The 18,096-nt window shown below is 46.0% G+C and overlaps 1 long non-coding RNA gene across 1 annotated transcript in view; it reads left to right on the plus strand.

Annotated features, from left to right (window-relative positions):
* The first annotated feature begins 6,206 nt into the window (after positions 1–6,206).
* The window catches only part of LOC107054342, a 144,652-nt gene continuing 132,762 nt past the window's right edge, over positions 6,207–18,096 (plus strand). The window contains exon 1 of the long non-coding RNA XR_006931366.1: positions 6,207–11,670. This is a non-coding gene — a long non-coding RNA (uncharacterized LOC107054342). The remainder of the gene's footprint in view (positions 11,671–18,096) is intronic.

The following is an 18,096-nucleotide window of genomic DNA, read 5'->3' on the forward strand; positions in this document are numbered from 1 at the left end:
ACGTCACTGCTTGCCTCTTCATCAGGCACAACAGAGGTCAGCCATAGATTTCCCTTTGTCTTGTTGATAAATATTTGTATTTTGTATATTTTGGAAGCTGAGCATGAGAAGATCAAAACTCAAACTTGTCAGCTTTTTGGGAGAGTGGGAACTGGCTGCCTCCCATGTACTATCTGTGAGACTGCTTCACGCGGCTGCTCTATGTCTAGGGAGTGCCTTGTGCTTCCCTCAGAGATGCTCCAGGCCCTCAGAGCTTTCTCCTACAGGAGTTTGGCACAGAGGAGCAGAGCTGTCTGCTGTGGACCAGGAGGGAAGAAGACTGTTCCTGGCTCCAGCATAGATCTAGCTCTCTCAGACCTTGTCCACCCAGCTTCATTGTCTTGGCAGGGCAAGGAGGAAGCTTGGCAGAGCAGTGTGTGCTTCGTGCTGCTGTTCTCTGCTGGAAGCAGGCTGTCCTCACCGTGTGACACAGTGGCAGATCACAGCCTGCTGGTCCAGTTGCAAGAGTTAAGGTTGTTTGACTTATTGGAGCCGAGACTGGCTTCCAGCAGGGCTGGGGGAGCTCCTGTTGCCTCCTCACAACCTACTGTAACCGGTGGGAGTTTTCAGCATGCCCCAGAGTAGGACAAAGATTTTAAACCCTTACCCTAAGCCATGGGGCAAGTATTCAGGAGGCTTTCATCTTTGGATGAAAGAGCTATTATTTACCTATCAACAGTATAATCCCCCTCCCTCCTACACGTTGCAGGCAAGCTCCTGGGGGCAAATGGCACTGTAATTAAGAGCAAATATTTACTATGAAGGACTAGCTGAGGCCTGGCTGGGCAAGCAGCCAGGAGCCTTGACTGAACTTGCCTTATGTTTGTTCCCCTTTTGAAAGCAAGGAGTCGAAGTCTTTTGTCAGAGGATTGTTTGTGAGGCACTTGATAGTAGGCTGGGCCTCTGAAGCAGCCAGGAACCATCAGGCTGTTTGTTCCACGCCTAGGAAATCCCCCACAAGCTAAGTTACTTGTGTCTAGCTAGAGGCACTAAACTTCTTTTGTTAGGGGTTGCTGTGAAGTGCATCCGCAGATGAGGGTGAGTGCCGAGGTAGGCCTGCATGCAGGAGGCATAGCTGCCATCATGCTGCAAGCAAGCCCGTGGAAGTGCTTCTTGTTGTGCTTTAAAATCGCAATTTAACTTAGGCTTTATTTGCATCTGCCTTCCCTTTTGATTCTTGTTGCAATTCAAGAGTTTACTTCCCAGGCCTCGAGTCCTGGTGTTTTGATGCAAGGAAACTTGGCTGCTGGAGAAAGCAGGCGCTCTCCAAATTGCTGGGGCTGTTTCACGGATCAAACTCGCAGCCTACTCACCTGCCCTCTGCCACGCTGATCAGCTACAAGGAGGGCTGACAAGGTCCTTGTTCATCTTTTTGGCAAAGCCCAGCAAGCTGAAATTTAAATAAGTCAATTGTGAGTAATAGGAACAATTGCAAGGATGTGGTATGTGGTTCAACCAACTATCACTGGTGTGGTAATGCAACAAGACATGCGATTAAACTGGTGAATTGCTGTAGCATATCAAGATACTGTTGGGAATATCCAAATAATTTTGTCAGGACGGTATTTCTGATAAAAGCAGTTTTTATCCGCGATTGCAATGGCAGGTGTCCCACAAGTAAGAGAGCGCGCTTACGGACACAATATGACAACTTTAGTACCTTGTTTTCCCCCCCTTTGCCTCCCCCTCCCACACGAATTAACAAGTAATTAACAAATGTAAAAAAAAAAAAAAAGGGGGGGGGAAGGGGGGATTGGCCAGGTACTCCAGGTTCACAATCTTATCAAAGGTTTACATTTGTTAATTACTTGTTAATTCGTGTGTAATCTGGTGTCAGTCAGTAGCGGTCCTGTTGTTTCCAAGATGTCTCAGATTATCTTCAGTCTTTGTTAAACAAAGAGTACCGGGAGAGGTGGGGGGCGGTGGCAGATCTGCTAGATGTTCCTCAATAACTTCTTCAGGCGCTCCCTAAGGCATGTCACGAATTGTCCTTTTAATTTGTGCAGGATATTCTTGCAATGTGTGTGACATATATTTTCATACTGGCTATACGTAAGTTGTTACTAGCTTATATATATGTATGTTGTTAATTATTTAATTTCTCCTCCTTTAATTCCCTATTACTCAGATCCTGTCTATCCAGCAACGAAAGCTAGTAGTTTTCCAACATCAAGGGGTTTCTGATTTGTAGAGGTATTTATTACATCTAGCTTGCCTTTAACTGAAAGCCCAGAAGTTTTTCAGATGGCTGGACAGACAGGAGCTTCACTCTTTGTGCTTATAGCTTACTCCATCTACCTAATCTCTATGGATATATATATATGTATATATTATATACTGAGTATGCATTGTTAGGAAAGGTTTATCTAGAGGATAAGCAATGAAAACTATCAGAGAACCCCAATAAAGTAGAAAGACCCCTGAAAAGAACTATTAGTTCTAGTAAAGGACCCAAATGGCAGCAGAGGCCATGAAATTAACAAAATTCTGATCTTGTTCTAATGCAGAAACAACATTCAATTCCCACAATACATAACACAATTGAGTAAACATGGGGAAACATGCATGCAGACATGCAGAGCTTGCAAATAAGTGAGTAGGGTATCTGAGCAATGCCAGCACCAGCTTCCAGGCTGCTGAGAAAGCTATGCAAGTAACTGGAGAGCTGCCCTGCAGCACACTGATGTGTGCTATAAAGCTCAAAGCTAGGACTTGATAGAGCTTTTGAGAAATATGTGATCCAATGGTCTGACCTAAGAGACTTTTATTGGTTCATCTTCATGATGGAGGTGATCATGTATACTCTGCAACATAAAAGCTGAAAACAGGCACATCCACCTACTTGCCCGGAGCAATGATCAGCAAGAGTTTGATGCTGTATTTAGTGTCTGTTTCAGATATTTTTAAATTACCTCCTTTACTATCAGAGGGAAGCTGTTCTCTGTGGCTTTACTCTGACCGGTGTGATGTTATTGGCAGCTTAGCTGCAACGCTGCATCTGGGAGGGTTGCAAAGGGGAAGGGCTGTAAGTTAAATTGCAGAAGAGGAAGCAAATGAGCTAGAGGCCCTGGCAGGCTTGAGGTTACTGCCCCTTAGGAGGGCAGGGTTCAGCAAACAATGCACTGCCTTGCAGTGGCTTTATCAGTGCCCACCTCCTGTTTTGGTCCATCACGTGTGTGTGAAGAGGAAGTGGTTGTGCTGCTGCTCCAGCTTGGGCCATGACTAGCATGTTAATGCTTAGCAAACATCCCACTAAGCAGACAGCTCAAGTGGGACAAAGCTTGCTAGCTGGTTCTTGTGTTAAACCCACACCATCCTCTTTCATGAGAGGGTGCATTTTTTGGCTTCTGTGGCCAAACCAAATGCAAGAAGGGCTACTAGGTCTCTGATTTGGCTCAAACAAATAAACTGTCTGTTACAGTGTGTCTTGTGCATGTGGACTGTAGGAGAGGAGCACGACTTTTGGTTCTTGATCTTTGCCTGTGAGCCAGACATCTAAACTCCCTTCATCAAGCTCCCAAGATTTTTGCTTATTTTTTAAAGGAGAGATGTGAGTAAAACTGCCTGGAAGCTATGCCATGCCTTCTGAAAGGGAAGTAAGCTTTGGAATTCAGGTTAGAGAAAGCATATCTTGGTTCTTTGGGGGAACGAGTCCTGCATTTTTGTTGGTTCTCATTTACTGCTCTTGTTTCCTGGTCACATTTGCTCCTTTGTAGGTTGCAGGCTATGTGTATTTGAATCACTGTGCCCTGAAAAAGTGAGTTTGGCAAAGAACAGCCTATAAGAAATGCTTAGATCAGCTATTGTTTGCCTTGTCCAGAGTAAGATCTTGAAGTTCTCTAGACAGAAGCTGCACGCCTGAGCAGTTTGCTTGCATTGGAGAGTGGAAACCAAAATGAGGAGGCAGGTGGTGGATGAAGGAAGCAAAGAGTGATGCCTGGACGCGTTCCTGGGTGACCTAATTTAGGTGTTCATGCTCTGGCAGGGGGATTGGACTAGATGATCTTTCGGGGTCCTTTCCAATCCCTGACATTCTGTAATACAGAGAAACAACTTCCAGAATTTTCCAGGGCACTCAGAGCCAAGGCCCCCTAGCTCAGCCTTCTGAGCCTGGCCCTCCTTCACCCCCCTGCACAAAATCAGTTTTGTGATTCCCAAGCAGTCAAAGCATCAACGTGGAACTGAAGAGATGGCTATATACAGCTTAATGGTAAGAGTTTAATGACACAAATGAACTACATAGTCCTTCCAGCATGTGCCTTTTAAAAAAGGTCCTTGCTCTACTTATGCAGGCTCTTTAGGACACACTGAATCATGAGAAGTCCAGGTCTAGTGTGTTTAAGCAGTTATGCTCCCTGTAATGCATTCCAGGTAGCTGGCTACTGCCAGGTGTCATCTTGGCCTTTCTACCTTCTTTCTACCTACTGCCTTTATGAGAGAGGGTACTTGCTGATCATTGTAGGGGCTGGGTATCATAGATCCCTGGATGACTGAGAAGATTAATAGTTGTCTTATAGTTCTTCTCTCAAGCTCTTCAAGTGGACCGTTGTTCTGTTTTTTGCTGCTGTTTACTGTGCAGCTATTTCTCCTCTGTAGTTGTCTACTTGCATTTCCCTTATGTTACCCCACATACACGAGTTCTTTCTTCCTGCATGAACAGTCTGGACCCTTGTATCAGGAGCCGAAAGGGCTTTTGACATGGGACTTCACCCAGGGCGAGATTCTGTTGACTTGTGTGTGCTCTCATGTGTCTTAGCCATAGCTGGATCTATCTCGCGTTGTAAAAATGTAGTGTAGAAGAACAAAATTTTGCTGTTCCTGGCAGTTACTGCTATTTCTTGGAGCTCTTTCTTTGTGTTTCTGCTGATTCTCTTATTAAAATGTGTGCTGGAAGGTGAGAGCTGCCTCAGAACCCAGGCTGGGTGCTGGCTGTGGGCTGGCTAGGACAATGCAGATAGAGGTCAAACAGACTTTATGTTTTAGCTGCTTGATGTCTTTGATTGGACTATTTGAGACACTGCCTGGTAGGAAATCCTATGGGTCCCAATGAGATCCATCTCAGAGTCCCGAGGGAACTGGCTGATGTAGTCACTAAGCCACTCTCAGTGATATTGGAAATGTTGAGGCAATCGGGTGAAGTTCATGGTGGGTGGAAAAAAGGCACCATCACACCCATTTTTAACAAAGGTAAAAAGGATGACCCCGGGAACTACCAAATTGTCAGTCTCACCCCTGTGCTGGGAAAGATCATGGAGCAGATCCTCCTGGAAGCTATGCTAAGGCACATGGAAGGCAGGGAGGTGACATGGGAGAACCAGCATGGCTTCACCAGGAGCAAGTCCGTCTTGACCAACCTTGTGGCCTTTAACAGTGGTATCACTGCATCAGTGAACAAGGGAAGAGCTACTGATGTCATCTTTTGACTTCAGCAAGGCCTTTGACACAGTACCAGTGCAGTGGAAATAGTCATGGTCTGAAACAGTGATTGAGACCTGGTGGAAGGCAGGGCCAACCCAAGGGGGCTCAGGTGCAAGCAATGCACCTGTCTGACTGGAAGGGGTGGAGGCAGGAGCCATCCCTTCCCAGCCCTCATTTAAGGGTTGGCAGTGGAGGTGAGGGTATCTCTTGCTGGAGATCCATGCCTGTGTGAGGCCTTTCAAAGGTAAGTGGCTCTTTTCCTTCATTTTTGCATCTGTGGCTGCTGCATTAGGGCTTGTTCTCATTTGCTGTAGCCGAAGAATTTGCTACCCTGCTGTTACCATCCCATTGTAACATTACAACTCCACAACACAGAATCATAGAATCCTTAGAGTTGGAAGGGACCTCTAAAGGCCATCTAGTCCAGCTCCCCAAAAGAAGCCATACTTCTTTCAATGCAGCCCAGGGCATGGTTGGCTTTCTGGGCCACATTGCTGGCTCATGTCCAGCTTGCTGTCCAGTAGCACCCCAAGTCTTCTCCAATGGAGCTGTGCTCCATCCCTTCCTCTCCCAGCTTGTATTAGTAATGGAGGCTGCCTCAACCCAGGTGCAAGATTTTGCATTTGGATTTGTTGAACCTCAAGAGGTTCACCTGGGCCCACTGCTCAAGCACATCTAGGTCCCTCTGGATGGCACCTCTTCCCTCTGGTGTGTCAACTGCACCCCACAGCTTGGGGTTTCAAGACTGCCAAAAAAAATCATCAATTTTTGTTTGCAAGGCCATTTTCAGTTGATGGCCTGCATATTTTCAAATGAAATGTATGAAGTTTCAATCAGATATTCAACTCAAAAATATGATGTGACTCTTTATTGGACTTTCATAATCCCTATCTTGGCATAGAGAAAAATATCCTTCAGTCGCTTCTATTTGTGTCATTGCTTTCTGACAGAAGACACATTTTGAAAAATTATTGTCAAGGATGAAGTACAGGGAGAGTAAAATTTCATCAAAAAGGTGACATCCCAGATGACTGCTGAGCCTCCTGCCCTGCTGTGCTGTTGTGTTTGGGAGGTGGGGCTTTATTCTTTTGGGTGGATGTGTCAGACATGCTCTCTTATTCAGAGCTGTTGATCCCAAAGACATTCTAGCAAGCTGTGTCTGGCGTAGCAAGCAGTCACTAGGGCTGAGTAGAACACTGCTTTTTAAAATTGTTTGAAGTTTTGTATCGAGGACAAGTCTGTCCTTAAACTGTATGTACAGGAGGAAGAGTTAACTCTTTCTGCTTGAGCCAAGCGTGGAAGCAGATGCTGGATTGCTGAGCGTTGGAAATCATCTCTTCGTGCCAGGTATAATGAGGATCATATGGACAAAATGTGTATCTGCCTGAGACAGCTCTGTTTTAGGCATGCACTGAGCACAAAAGGAGTTTGCTGTCTGCTGGAGGAGCCAGGTCCTCAGCCTAACAGAAGCTGGATTCAGTCCAAAGTGTCTGGATGGCATATGGTATTTACTGAAATATGGCATTGCCTGTGTAAGCAACGCACCCTTCTCCTTCACTCTGAAAGCCATCTGGGCTTCATGTGTGAGCAGTCAAAAACCAAGAGCAAGAGAGCATCTGGCTCTGGCAATGATACTTCCATTCTGGTCCCCACCACCTTGGGGTTTCCCTGCTTTTGCAGGTATGGGAATCTCAGCCATGCCCTGGTGTCCTCTTAACAACTGTTTTTTCTTTTTTTTTCTGCAGTGGTTTTAAACAGGGCAGGGTTCCATGAGGAGTTTGCATAAGGCTTTACTGCCTGGGTAAGAGGCAGACTGTCTTGTATGGGCCAGGGGACAATTATTATGCTGGCCAAACCTTTCTCCATTTCTAGTTGGCATCTACAGCCTGTAGCTTTGACTCTCCTGAGTTTTATACCGCCTGGGTCCAAGCTCCTGCAAGTGAGGAAGAGATAACTGTGTCCTGGCACAAAGAGGCATTTTATCCAAAGGGAGCTGAGCACTGCTAGGAGAGGTTTGGGACTGGTTAGGCCTCCCCGTTCTTCATGTAGCCGAGCCGAGAAGAGAGACTTTGCTCAGCTGCTGTGTTGGAGAGTCAGAAGGGGCCAGGGGAGTGCAGAGAATTGCCCCCTGCCTTTAAATAATGTAAACTTAGCTGTGCTTTTCATTAGTTACTGGAATAGGGTTTAGTTAAAGGCGGTGTCCTCTGCTGTTTTTGAGGCATTGTAACTTCCTTTTACCTGTGTGCACACTCTGTGGGTTTTGTTTCTTAAAGGGAGCATCATATGACAGCCCCAACACCACTGATCTTTCTGGCAGACTGATCCCTCTTCCTTCCTGAACTTGATAAACAGTCCAAGAATCTGCGTGTGTGTGAGTGCATGTATGTCTCTGAATCCCACAGCTTGCTTCTCTGGTTCTTGGTGTGGTTTTTATATCCTTCCGGCAGTGTTTCTGTTGCTGCAGTGCTTCGCCTTCCTATTTCCCTTCCTGCTGTGGTTTACCTGCTGCTGCTTACTGTGAAGATGGAGGTGATACTGCACAACCCATTTCTGAGAACCTTGACCTGTACTCTCCCATCTCACGACCCAATGCAATCCTGAGGGGTTTCTGAGGTAGTTAAGAGTTTCAGACACCCCTGAAAAGACACTGCAATGCTTTCTGTAATCAGCCTTCTCTGAGGGCTAGCAGTTTCTTGCTGGAGTGTGGGTGCTGTTTCATGTCCCAGTGTGGATGTGCTATCTCTGTGTCTGTGCAGAGCACTGTCGCACATAAGAGCTCTGCTTCGAAGTTGGATTCTGCCCGAGTGGCACAATGTGAATTGTTCCCAGGCTCCAGCTGCCTTTTGCCTAAGTAGGGTAAGTTACAGAGGCACTAAAACAGGCTCTCTTGCTTCCAAGTCCAGCACTTCGTGCTTTTTGTGGCCAAAGGATCTCATTCCAGCTATGTTTCTACTGTTTGAAAATGGAAGCGCGCCCAGTGTGTATGCACCCATCAAGGCTTAGGGACTGGGAGGCTTGGTAGTTGCATCTCTCCTCTGGGAGAAAAGCTGGTTCTCATGGGCTGGGACTTCTGAAAGCCACATGGGGCAGTGCAGTCATTTAGGCTGAGAGGAATGCATCTTCTGCAGTTCTTGAAATAGTGTGTGTCATTCTTATCTCTGGAGAGGATTACAGTGAGAAGTGAGTTCTCAGAACTAGGCTGGACCAGTCTTGCACTGTCTTCAGCTCTTCCAGCTGAGTCTATCTCTTTCCTAGAGCACAGCTGGTGCTTGGAGAGCAATGTGTGTTTGTCTCCATCTTCCACATTGTGAGGAAGGTTCCCATTTCTGTTTTCCTTTTCTCCATCTGTCAGAGCCTGAGAGAGCACCTCAGCATTTATCAGCAGCATTTAAACAGGTCACTTCAGTGCCCAGGCACCCTTCTCTTCCCCCCATGTCTCCTTTTTGCTACTTTGGCAGATTGCCTTGCCTGACTGACTGCATTTCAATTCATCTCAGGTATTTAATCTTCTCCCTGGAGAAAGATAGACTGGAATGAAGCTTTTGCTGCCCTGAGGTAGGAATCAAGAGCATTAGAGTGTTACTTCATTCAGTTCAAAAACAGCCCTCTAATAACACAGAGGAGGATGTGTTGTGCTGCAGTGAAAAGCCAGCTTTGAGAGATCCTGTAATCTGTCTTTACCTAGCCTCGTGCTGTTTCTTGTAGAGCTGGAATCAAAATAACACTGCAGATTCTGCAGCTCAGTTGATAGGAGCCACTTGAACCAGTTCCATCTGCATGTTCTGGAGGAAGGCCTTTCTCTCCTCCTTCCCCATCCTGGTCAAATGACATCCAGGGCACTTGGTGTCAAAACTAGGAGTTCTTTTTTTCTAAATTGAGGTGCTTGGAATAGGAGCAGCTCTATGTGATTTTGTGTGTGTGTGTGTGTGTGTGTGTGTGTCCAAGAGCCTGCTCCGTTTAACTGGGAGGACCTCCTCAGGGAATGGTGGAAAGAGGTAGTGCTTTCACCTTGCTTGCTACTTTGCTTCCTCCTGAAGTTCAATACAGCCTTCTCTACTCCTTTGCTTTGAGGAGAAGTGGCCTGCAGCTTTATTTGCATGATATGGGTGGAGATGCAATTAGAGGAAATGAAGAAGCCTGCACTAACAGCAATGGTTTCTGTTTGTTACCAACAATGCTGCGAGACTGGCTTCCTTAAAAAGCAAACACTGACTGGCCATCTGCCACCCCCTTTGGGCTCTGGCTGTATGTTCTTGCCTGGAGCATAGAGCAGAGTCCTTCTCATTTGCTCACTGCAGGTCCTGATGCATGAGATGATGGGAAAGATACGATGCTCTTCCCCAGAAGTTAATATTGGTTGAAGCACATGTTTAACCGCGGTAGGTCAGGCTCTCCAGGCATTCTCAGAGCAAGACCCCCTCCTCTTTCCAGATGGTGAAATGTCTCTGAAGAGCTCCCACTCTGGATAGACTTTTTTTTTTTTTTAAACTGCTTGGCCTCTGCCCAATGGAGCCTGTGTGGCTTTATGGGAAAGGATTTTTAGTTGTGCAGTAATGGTGTTGTGTGCATTTTAATGGGTGCACTCAGTGGATCATTCAGCTAGGGATGGAACTGCACTGCTGACCACAGATGTTTGTGCATATGCATTGATTGCATTTATCTGTAAAGTTACAATCCTTATGCATTCAAAGCTTCTGGTATTAGGAGTCTGCTTGTTATTCTTCATCTGTGTTCTGCAGGGCTCTGTTAAGCCAATTTCCACTTCCTTCTCTGCTGCATACTGCTCTGTATCTTCCTGTGCCTTGCACCTAGTTGGAAAGCTGCTGCAGCACTGGGTCTGGCTGCCCAGCTGTGCTTGTGGGAAATGCATGGCTTCCTTGGGGACTGCTTGCTGGTGATAGTGAAGCAGCAGGCTGAGGACACAGTCTCCTTAGCAATCCAGAACAGGTCATGGTTTCTCTGTGCCTCCCTAAAAGGATGTATGTTTTCTGTAGGCATATTGAGGCAGAGGATATGAGTTCCAAGGAAGCAACTTTTTTTACCCTTTGTCTTCTGAATGGGTAGGGGAGAGGAAGAACTCTAAAAACCTAAAAGGTGAAGGTGTCGTAAGACCAGTGAGGATCTAAGTTTGAAATTAGGTGTTTCCTGGTTACTCTGAAGCTAAGACATCAAACAGCCTCCAGAAGGGTCAGTGTGAGGTAGATATAAGAAGCTGAATTGGTCAGTGGTGAGACTTTTATTATTTTCTTTATGTGGACTGGTTGTGAAATAATGCTGTCTGCTGCCAGGGCTTGAACTGGTAGCTAAGGAAGTCCCTCACTGGTGTGTGGGCCTGTATGGGCACCATGCAGCATCCTTCCTTGTTCCATGTTGTTGCTGTGGCCTTGAATACTGCCCTGCTTTTTGAGATGAAAACAGATCAAGGACTGTGAAAGCCAAAGCTTGCAAACAGTCTAAGCTTAATCTAACTTCTCCTGTGAATGGCATCTGGGACAAAAGGGAAAGATGTGAGGGAAAGGGAAGGTTTTGGCTGCAAAGTGGAGCAGCATGACTTCCTTTATTCAGAGCTTTGTTGGTCAAGCAAGGCTGTGATTGCTGTTCTTGCTTCTCAGCCAGCTTCTTTCGCTGGAAACTTCAGTCAACTTCTCTGCCTTCAGTAAGTAACAGCTATCTCAAGACTTGTGGGAAGGATGGATGGAAGCATGCTCTTCCTTTCAGACTCAGTGGGTACACGGGACTCATTTGCATCTTGCAGGCATATGCTCATTGCAATATACAGAGAGCTGACCCAGCACTGTTTCCTTGGCACAGTGAGAGGGAAGGTAGACACAAAGGAAGCAAAAGAGAAGGGATTTGTGTGGCAGGTGTATGCAACCAGTGTGCCTTTGCCAGCAGCATAAAGGTGTTCCTTGAGCACAAAAGGAGTGGGGCTGGTAACACGCTTCAGGCAACTGTCTGCTCAGCCCTGTGGTGGAGCTGCTGTTGTTCAGGCTTCTCCACACGCTTGATGGACACCCCTGCCTGTGAGCAGCCCCCAGAAACAAATAGTTCAGGGAGGAAAAGGTAACCTGCATTAAGTTTGAGGCCACAATGCAAATAAGTGACATGGTTTGTGATGTCACGTTCTGGTGATATTTCTCCATCTGTGCCTAGATAGTGCTGAGTATGACTACCATACAGCAGAAAAACATACTTGAGGGGAAATATATATGTGTATGTGCGTGTGTGTGTGTGTGTGTGTATATATATATATATATATATACATTTATATATACATCACCCTTCTAACACTGGTATAACTACTTGCAGTGAGAGGGCTTTTGTGAGGGAGATTGTGTGGAGGGAAATACCTAGAGGAAGAAAGGTAGGGTATGGAAGCGTACTGTGTACATGGACAGTGGTGTGGGTGATAACAGAGACCAGAACTTGTACTTATAGGCTCAAACCTCTTGCTGGGACACCAACAGCCTTTGGCAGAACTGATATTTAAGAAATGCTTTGGAGGAGGACTGGCACTCAATCCTCAGTGGGAGGGTACAGCTTCTGGCCATCACAGGCTATAAAGCTTTGACAAGGCTGGTCTGTCCCAGGATGAGCATAAAGAGTAAATTGATTTAAGCACGGGACTCCTCAGGATCTTAACTCTGTTGCAGATGGTCGTATTTAGCATTGCAGATGTTATGCCTTAGCTTCTTAGGCGCTGAAACTCCTCTATCTTACCTGTAAACAAATAAACACTTTGGTTGTGCCAAATCCAGGCTAAAAAATGAGCTGTGAGGAGAAGGTATGGAGTGGAATAGGTAAGCACTGGCTCAAGCTACTCTGAGTGTAGTCTTCCTCCCCGGAGGTCTTCAGAAGCTGCCTGATTGTGATCTTGGGCGAGCAGCTTTGAGTGGCCCTGCTTAAGCAGGAGGAAGACTAGATAAATCTGGGAAGAATATAGGGTTGTTGTCTGCATATGTAGAGATAAGATTAGGAAAGCCAAGGCACAGATGCAGCTGAACTTGACAAGGGATGTGAAAAATGACAAGAAGGAGTTCTACAGGTACATGGGTAGGAGGAGACAGACCAAGGAGAGCGTTCCCCCTCTGATAAATGAAAACAGAGAACTGGTTTACTCAGATATGGAAAAAGCTGAAGTGCTCAATAAATGCTTTGCCTCTGTCTTCATGGGTGATCAGGCTCCTCCCCATGTCTGCTAGGACCCTGAAGCTCTAGGTATGGATGAGAGGAGCAGATTGTGTCCTACTCTAACAGTGGAATAAGTCCAAGACCTCCTCATGAAACTGAATGTATGTAAGTCCATGGGGGCAGATGACATGCACCCCAGGGTTCTGAGAAAGATGGCTGATGTGGTTGTGGAGCCACTCTCCACCATATTTGAAAATTCATGGCTGTCTAGTAAAGTCCCCAGTGACTGGAAAAAGGGAAACATTACTCCCATTTTTAAGAAAGGGAGAAAGGAGGATCTGGGGAACTACAGGCTGGTGAGCCTCACCTCTGTGCCTGGGAAGATCATGGAGCAGATCCTCCTGGTTACCGTGTTAAGGTACATACAAGACAAATAGGTGATCTGAGGCAGCCAGCATGGCTTCACCAAGGGCAGATCATGCCTGACCAATCTGGTGGCCTTCTGTGATGGAGTGACGGCTTCAGTGGATGGGGGAAGGGTGGTTGGATTTGAAGGATGAACTGTTCAGTGGATTAGGAATTGGCTGGCTGGACGCAGCCAAAGAGTTGTGATCAATAGGTCTGTGTCAGAGTGGAGGCCGGTCACAAGCGGTGTCCCTCAGGGGTCGGTCTTGGGACTGGTGCTCTTCAACATCTTTATCAATGGCAGATGACGGCATCCTCAGCAAGTTTGCGGATGGCACCAAGCTGAGCGGTGCCGTCGATACATTGGGAGGAGGGGAAATTATCCAGAGGGACCTGGACAGGATGGAGAAGTGGGACCATGAAAACCTAATGAGGTTCAACAAGGCCAAGTTCAGGGTGCTGCACTTGGGTTGGGACAATCCCATTTATTTATAACACTAATAAACAGTAAATATATAATTTATTATTATAATAATGTAATATAAAAAATAATATATATGGTATATAATTATTTTATATAATTATATATAATAATATATAACATAAAAATAATAAATATAATAATAAATCCCATGTATTTATATGGACAGGGGGAAGAACTCTTTGAGAGCAGCCCTGCGGAGAAGGACTTGGGGGTCCTGGTGGATGAGAAGCTGGACATGAGCCAGCAGTGTGCGCTTGCAGCCTGGAAGGCCAACTGTGTTCTGGGCTGCATTAAAACAGGGGTGGCCAGCAGGGAGAGGAGATTATTGTGCCCCTCTGCTCAGCCCTTGTGAGGCCCCATCTGGAGTACTGGCCTTGGGCCCCCAGTACAGGAAGGACGTGGAGCTCTTGAGTGGGTCCAGAGGAGGGCCACTAAGATGATCAGAGGTCTGGAGCACCTCTCCTGTGAGGAAAGGTTGAGGGAACTTTGAATTTCAGTTATTCTGTGTGACTACATGGCATTGTTAAACCTCCCCATAAGGCATCTGTAGCTGCCCTAGGACTCCAGCATGTCCATGTTTCCTTGTGCACATTCAGTTCCCACCTTGGCAGTGTCTTCTGGCTGTTTGCTTTGATGTACATGGGAGGCATCCTCAGTTTTAGTGGAAAATGCCACACCATGGTATGGTGAACGAAGTATAGGGGGATCGCTTGGGTCTGTGGATGACCGAGTCTCCTAACCTCAGTTGAGTAGCTAAAGTGTGAGCCTCCTGACATGCTCCTTCAGTATCTGCACTGGATATTGTCTACCAACTGGCAAGAACAGAGAAGTTGTCCCAGGAGTAGGCACTGAAATCCAGGTTATCCTCTTGTTTCATATTCTAAATCTGAATTTCAGATATTTAATTTTCTGCTGAAAGAAGCAATAGTCTAAAAGGAAAACATGCCTGTAGACCAACCAGAGACCCTGGATGTACACACTTCTAGCAAGTGATGTGGAGGGAAGGCTTCCCCTTTGTGGCTGTTGTGCCGAGAAGCATCATCCTTTCCTCTAGCCGTGCCCTGTAAACATCTCCTCCCTTCAGAAGAGGAAGTAGAGCAGGGCAGTCCTAATCTACGATGTTGTTGAACTGTTTTCAAGGGGTGCAGCCCTTAGACAAATGTTTCTGCAAAAATGATGTGTTTTCTCCTGCTCAGCAGGATCCCTGTGTTTTGATGTGAATGAATTAAGTGCCGAGTGTCACAGCAATGAAAGCAGTCCAGGTGGGTGGTTGGACCCTGTTCTCCTTTCACTGCCCCCAGGTGTTGTGGTGTGGGCTTGAAGAACGTCTCTGTGGGTCTGGGAGTTCAGTTCAGATTTGGCTCTGTCCGTTCCGACCTCTTTGCAGAGCCCTTCTCTGACGGCAGCACTGTGCTGTGCTGAGCTCTGAGTCCCAATGCTGCTCCAAGGCTGCAGCCTTGCGGAGGTGAAGATGGTTTTGTTTAGTTTGCTTATATACAGAAAGCCTGTCAAAATAGGATTTGGAAAAAAAAGGGGGAGCAGGAAGTCTTCCTGATGGCGTTATTAGAAAGGAAATGAATGGTTTAAGTTCAGGGGCACTGCTGGAAGTATAGTGGCTGGGGACAGTGGTGTCATGAAAACCTCGTGACTTCCGGAGTGTGGGGTGTGAATGTGATCTGGAATAAGCAAGAAAGGGCTAAATATAGAAGCTGCTGGATCCTGTCCTGCAATGGTGGCTCTGCCCTCCCTGCAGTCCTGGAGATAGCAAGTTCTGCCTATTGTTCTGGTCACATTCTTGTGTCCCACGATGGGGCCTCTGCAATGGAATGAAATGAAGAGAAACAGATGGGAAAACAATAACCCTAGGAATAAGCTCTGAGCTTTGCTGGCAGCTTCCAAAAACCCATAAATCCCCAAATGCATTTGTGCTAGATTAGGGAACTGGAGCAAAGCAAAGGCCAAGTACTTGCTTCCCTGTCTCCCTGTGCTCCCAGTCCTCTGGGAAAGCTGTCTGTGGGGGTTCTACCTTGCAACAAGTCATTGCAATTGCAACTCTTTTTCCTTGGCCTTTTAATTCTGGCCACTTCCTCAGCTATCCTGTCTCCAAGCTCCCTGACATTTTTGTTTTCATCCCCTTGGATAAAGGGAGTGCTCAGCAAGACAGCTTGCCATTTTGTCCTTCTCAGGTACAAGGGAGGTACCCTTGAAAAGTGGTGATGTAGTCTTTCTGAGTTGCTGATAAATACAGAAAGGAAAACCATTAGTGACTGTGAGCCTCTTGGAATGAGCAGCTGACTGAAGCACTAAGCAGGGAGTGTTATGTACTTGAAATGCCACATATGGTGAACATAGAATCATAGGATGGTTTGGGTTAGAAGGGACCTTTAGGATCACCTACTTCCAACCCCCTGCTATAGGCAGGGATACCTCCCTCTAGCCCAGGTTGCTCACAGCGCCATCCAGCCCGGCTTTGAGTGCTTCCAGGATGGCGGCATCCACAGCCTCACTGTGCAACCTGTTCCAGTGTCTCACCACCCCCACAGTAAAGAATTTCTTCCTAATATCTAGTCTAAATCTACCTTCTTCTAATTTAAAGCCATTTCCCTTCGTCCTGTCACTACCTGCCCTTATTTAAAGACTGCATGTGCTGAGGCTGTGCTGCTGCAGCTGTGTTGTTACAGCACTGGAGCTAAGTCGCTTAAAGCCAGATAGGAATCTATACTCCGGCATTCATTGCCCTCATTAAAATTCCCTTTTTTTTCCTCCCCATTCTGCTCCCCAAGCATATATTCTTTCAGTCACCATTCTCCTTGATATGTTTGCTCTTTCCTTCCACTGCTGTGTGTGTGAAACAGCTGTTGCTGCTCCAAATGGACAGATACATTCATATGCAAGCAAAGAAAAGGTGAAAGTATTCATGGACCACCTATCCACCATCAAGTATGAGGTGGATAGTCCAAAGCTACCGAGACTGACAACCAGGCCTGTGTTTTAACAGTCTTTGGAGTAGGCTTGATATCACTTAAGCAAAGTGGCATTTGTAGGATACAGGTTTTGTCTGTAGCTGGTTACAGTTCTAGGGGGTACTGTGAACAGTTAGATGTGTACTCTGAATCTGTAGTAGTTCATTAGCTTTATTTTTCCTTGTATAGCTTTGAGTAGAAGATTTTTTTCGTTGCAGTTATAGAGTGCTTATGCTCTTGTGTTCTTTGTGTACATGAAGCCACATAGGAGCCACAGTGACTGGTAAAAAGTGAACTTGAAATCAGCACAGAACACTGTTTTGTGCACAGGAAAGTGTATTATCACCTTTGACCAAGTGCTGTGCTGTAATGCATAACATGGTTTTTCTATGCTGCATCCTCTGCCATTCTGCAGTGCTGTGATGCAGCTGGATGGGATGAGCACACCTAACAAAGGGTATTTCATAGGCAACATCTGGGAGGTCCAACTGGCTGCTGCTCCAGCTCCTGTGCTTGTTTATCACACCTTGGCAGGCTTTCCTAGGAACACACAGCAGGCACGGGGAACTATTCCTGCAATGCTACAGGATGCGAATCTTCCTGTTTTGTTACCCAGCTCAGCTCTATTTAGGGTGAGCCCTGCTTCCTGCTCATAGCCAAACAAGGGACTGTCAGAGGTAGACTTCATGAGGGAGGTGAAATATGTCCTCCTTTCCTTGGGGTTGTAGCCACTCAGAGCCTTGTCATGTTGTCTGAATGGGATATGGGAGGAAGCACTGGAGGAGGAGAGACTCCAGGCTGATTTTCTCTTTTAGGATCTGTTTCCCATTTCTGTTGTCTCAGGGAAAAAGTGGTTTACACTACGAGTCAATGACCTTTTCTCAAACGAAAAGTACATAGTTTCTCAGCAGCATTTTCTAACCACTGTGGAAGAAAGTAGAAGACAGGGAGGTGACAGTTATCTTTAGGTGTCACAGCTCTGGTACCACAGAACTAGAATGGATAGTACCAGTGAAGCCAGCAGGAACAGAACTCTCTAGCTTTTGGAGAGGCGAACACACACAAAATTGCTTTCCAGGACCATTGGGACATCCGAGATAAATTCAGGCCACTCTTCAGTATGTTTGGCTAGTCTAACTCAGAGGTGAAGGAAGGGGAGAATCCTCCTGTTTGCCTTGCCTCACGTCACTTTTATGTGCGTAGGTGAATTACTTTTGTCAAATGCAGTTATTGTTAAGGGAAAAGAAAATCAAAGAAAACTCAGCATTAAGTACATGGTAATGCATAAACAGTTGAATCCTCATCTAATCAGCTGAATACGTAGATGAAAAATGTTCAGGCTTGAATGAAATACTGCATTCCATATGAATGGGGTGGCATTTAGTAATGACAACACTATATTATTTTATTTAGGAAACAAACGGAGGTCATTTACTCATTTCTTAACATTGAAGCTCATCCATAATTTGCAATTTGAAAATGCAGCTTGGACATTTCATAGAATCATAGAATTGTTTAGGTTGGAGGGGACCTTAAAGATCATATAGTTCCAAACCCCCTGCCAACAATCCTCTCTCTGTGATCTTCCAACCAATCCCTAATCAACCAAGTAGTCCAGCCTTCAAATCCATGTATCTTCAATTTAGAGAGAAGGGT

Source organism: Gallus gallus, chromosome 12 (assembly GCF_016699485.2).
Source record: "Gallus gallus isolate bGalGal1 chromosome 12, bGalGal1.mat.broiler.GRCg7b, whole genome shotgun sequence".
Taxonomy (NCBI): Eukaryota; Metazoa; Chordata; class Aves; order Galliformes; family Phasianidae; genus Gallus; species Gallus gallus.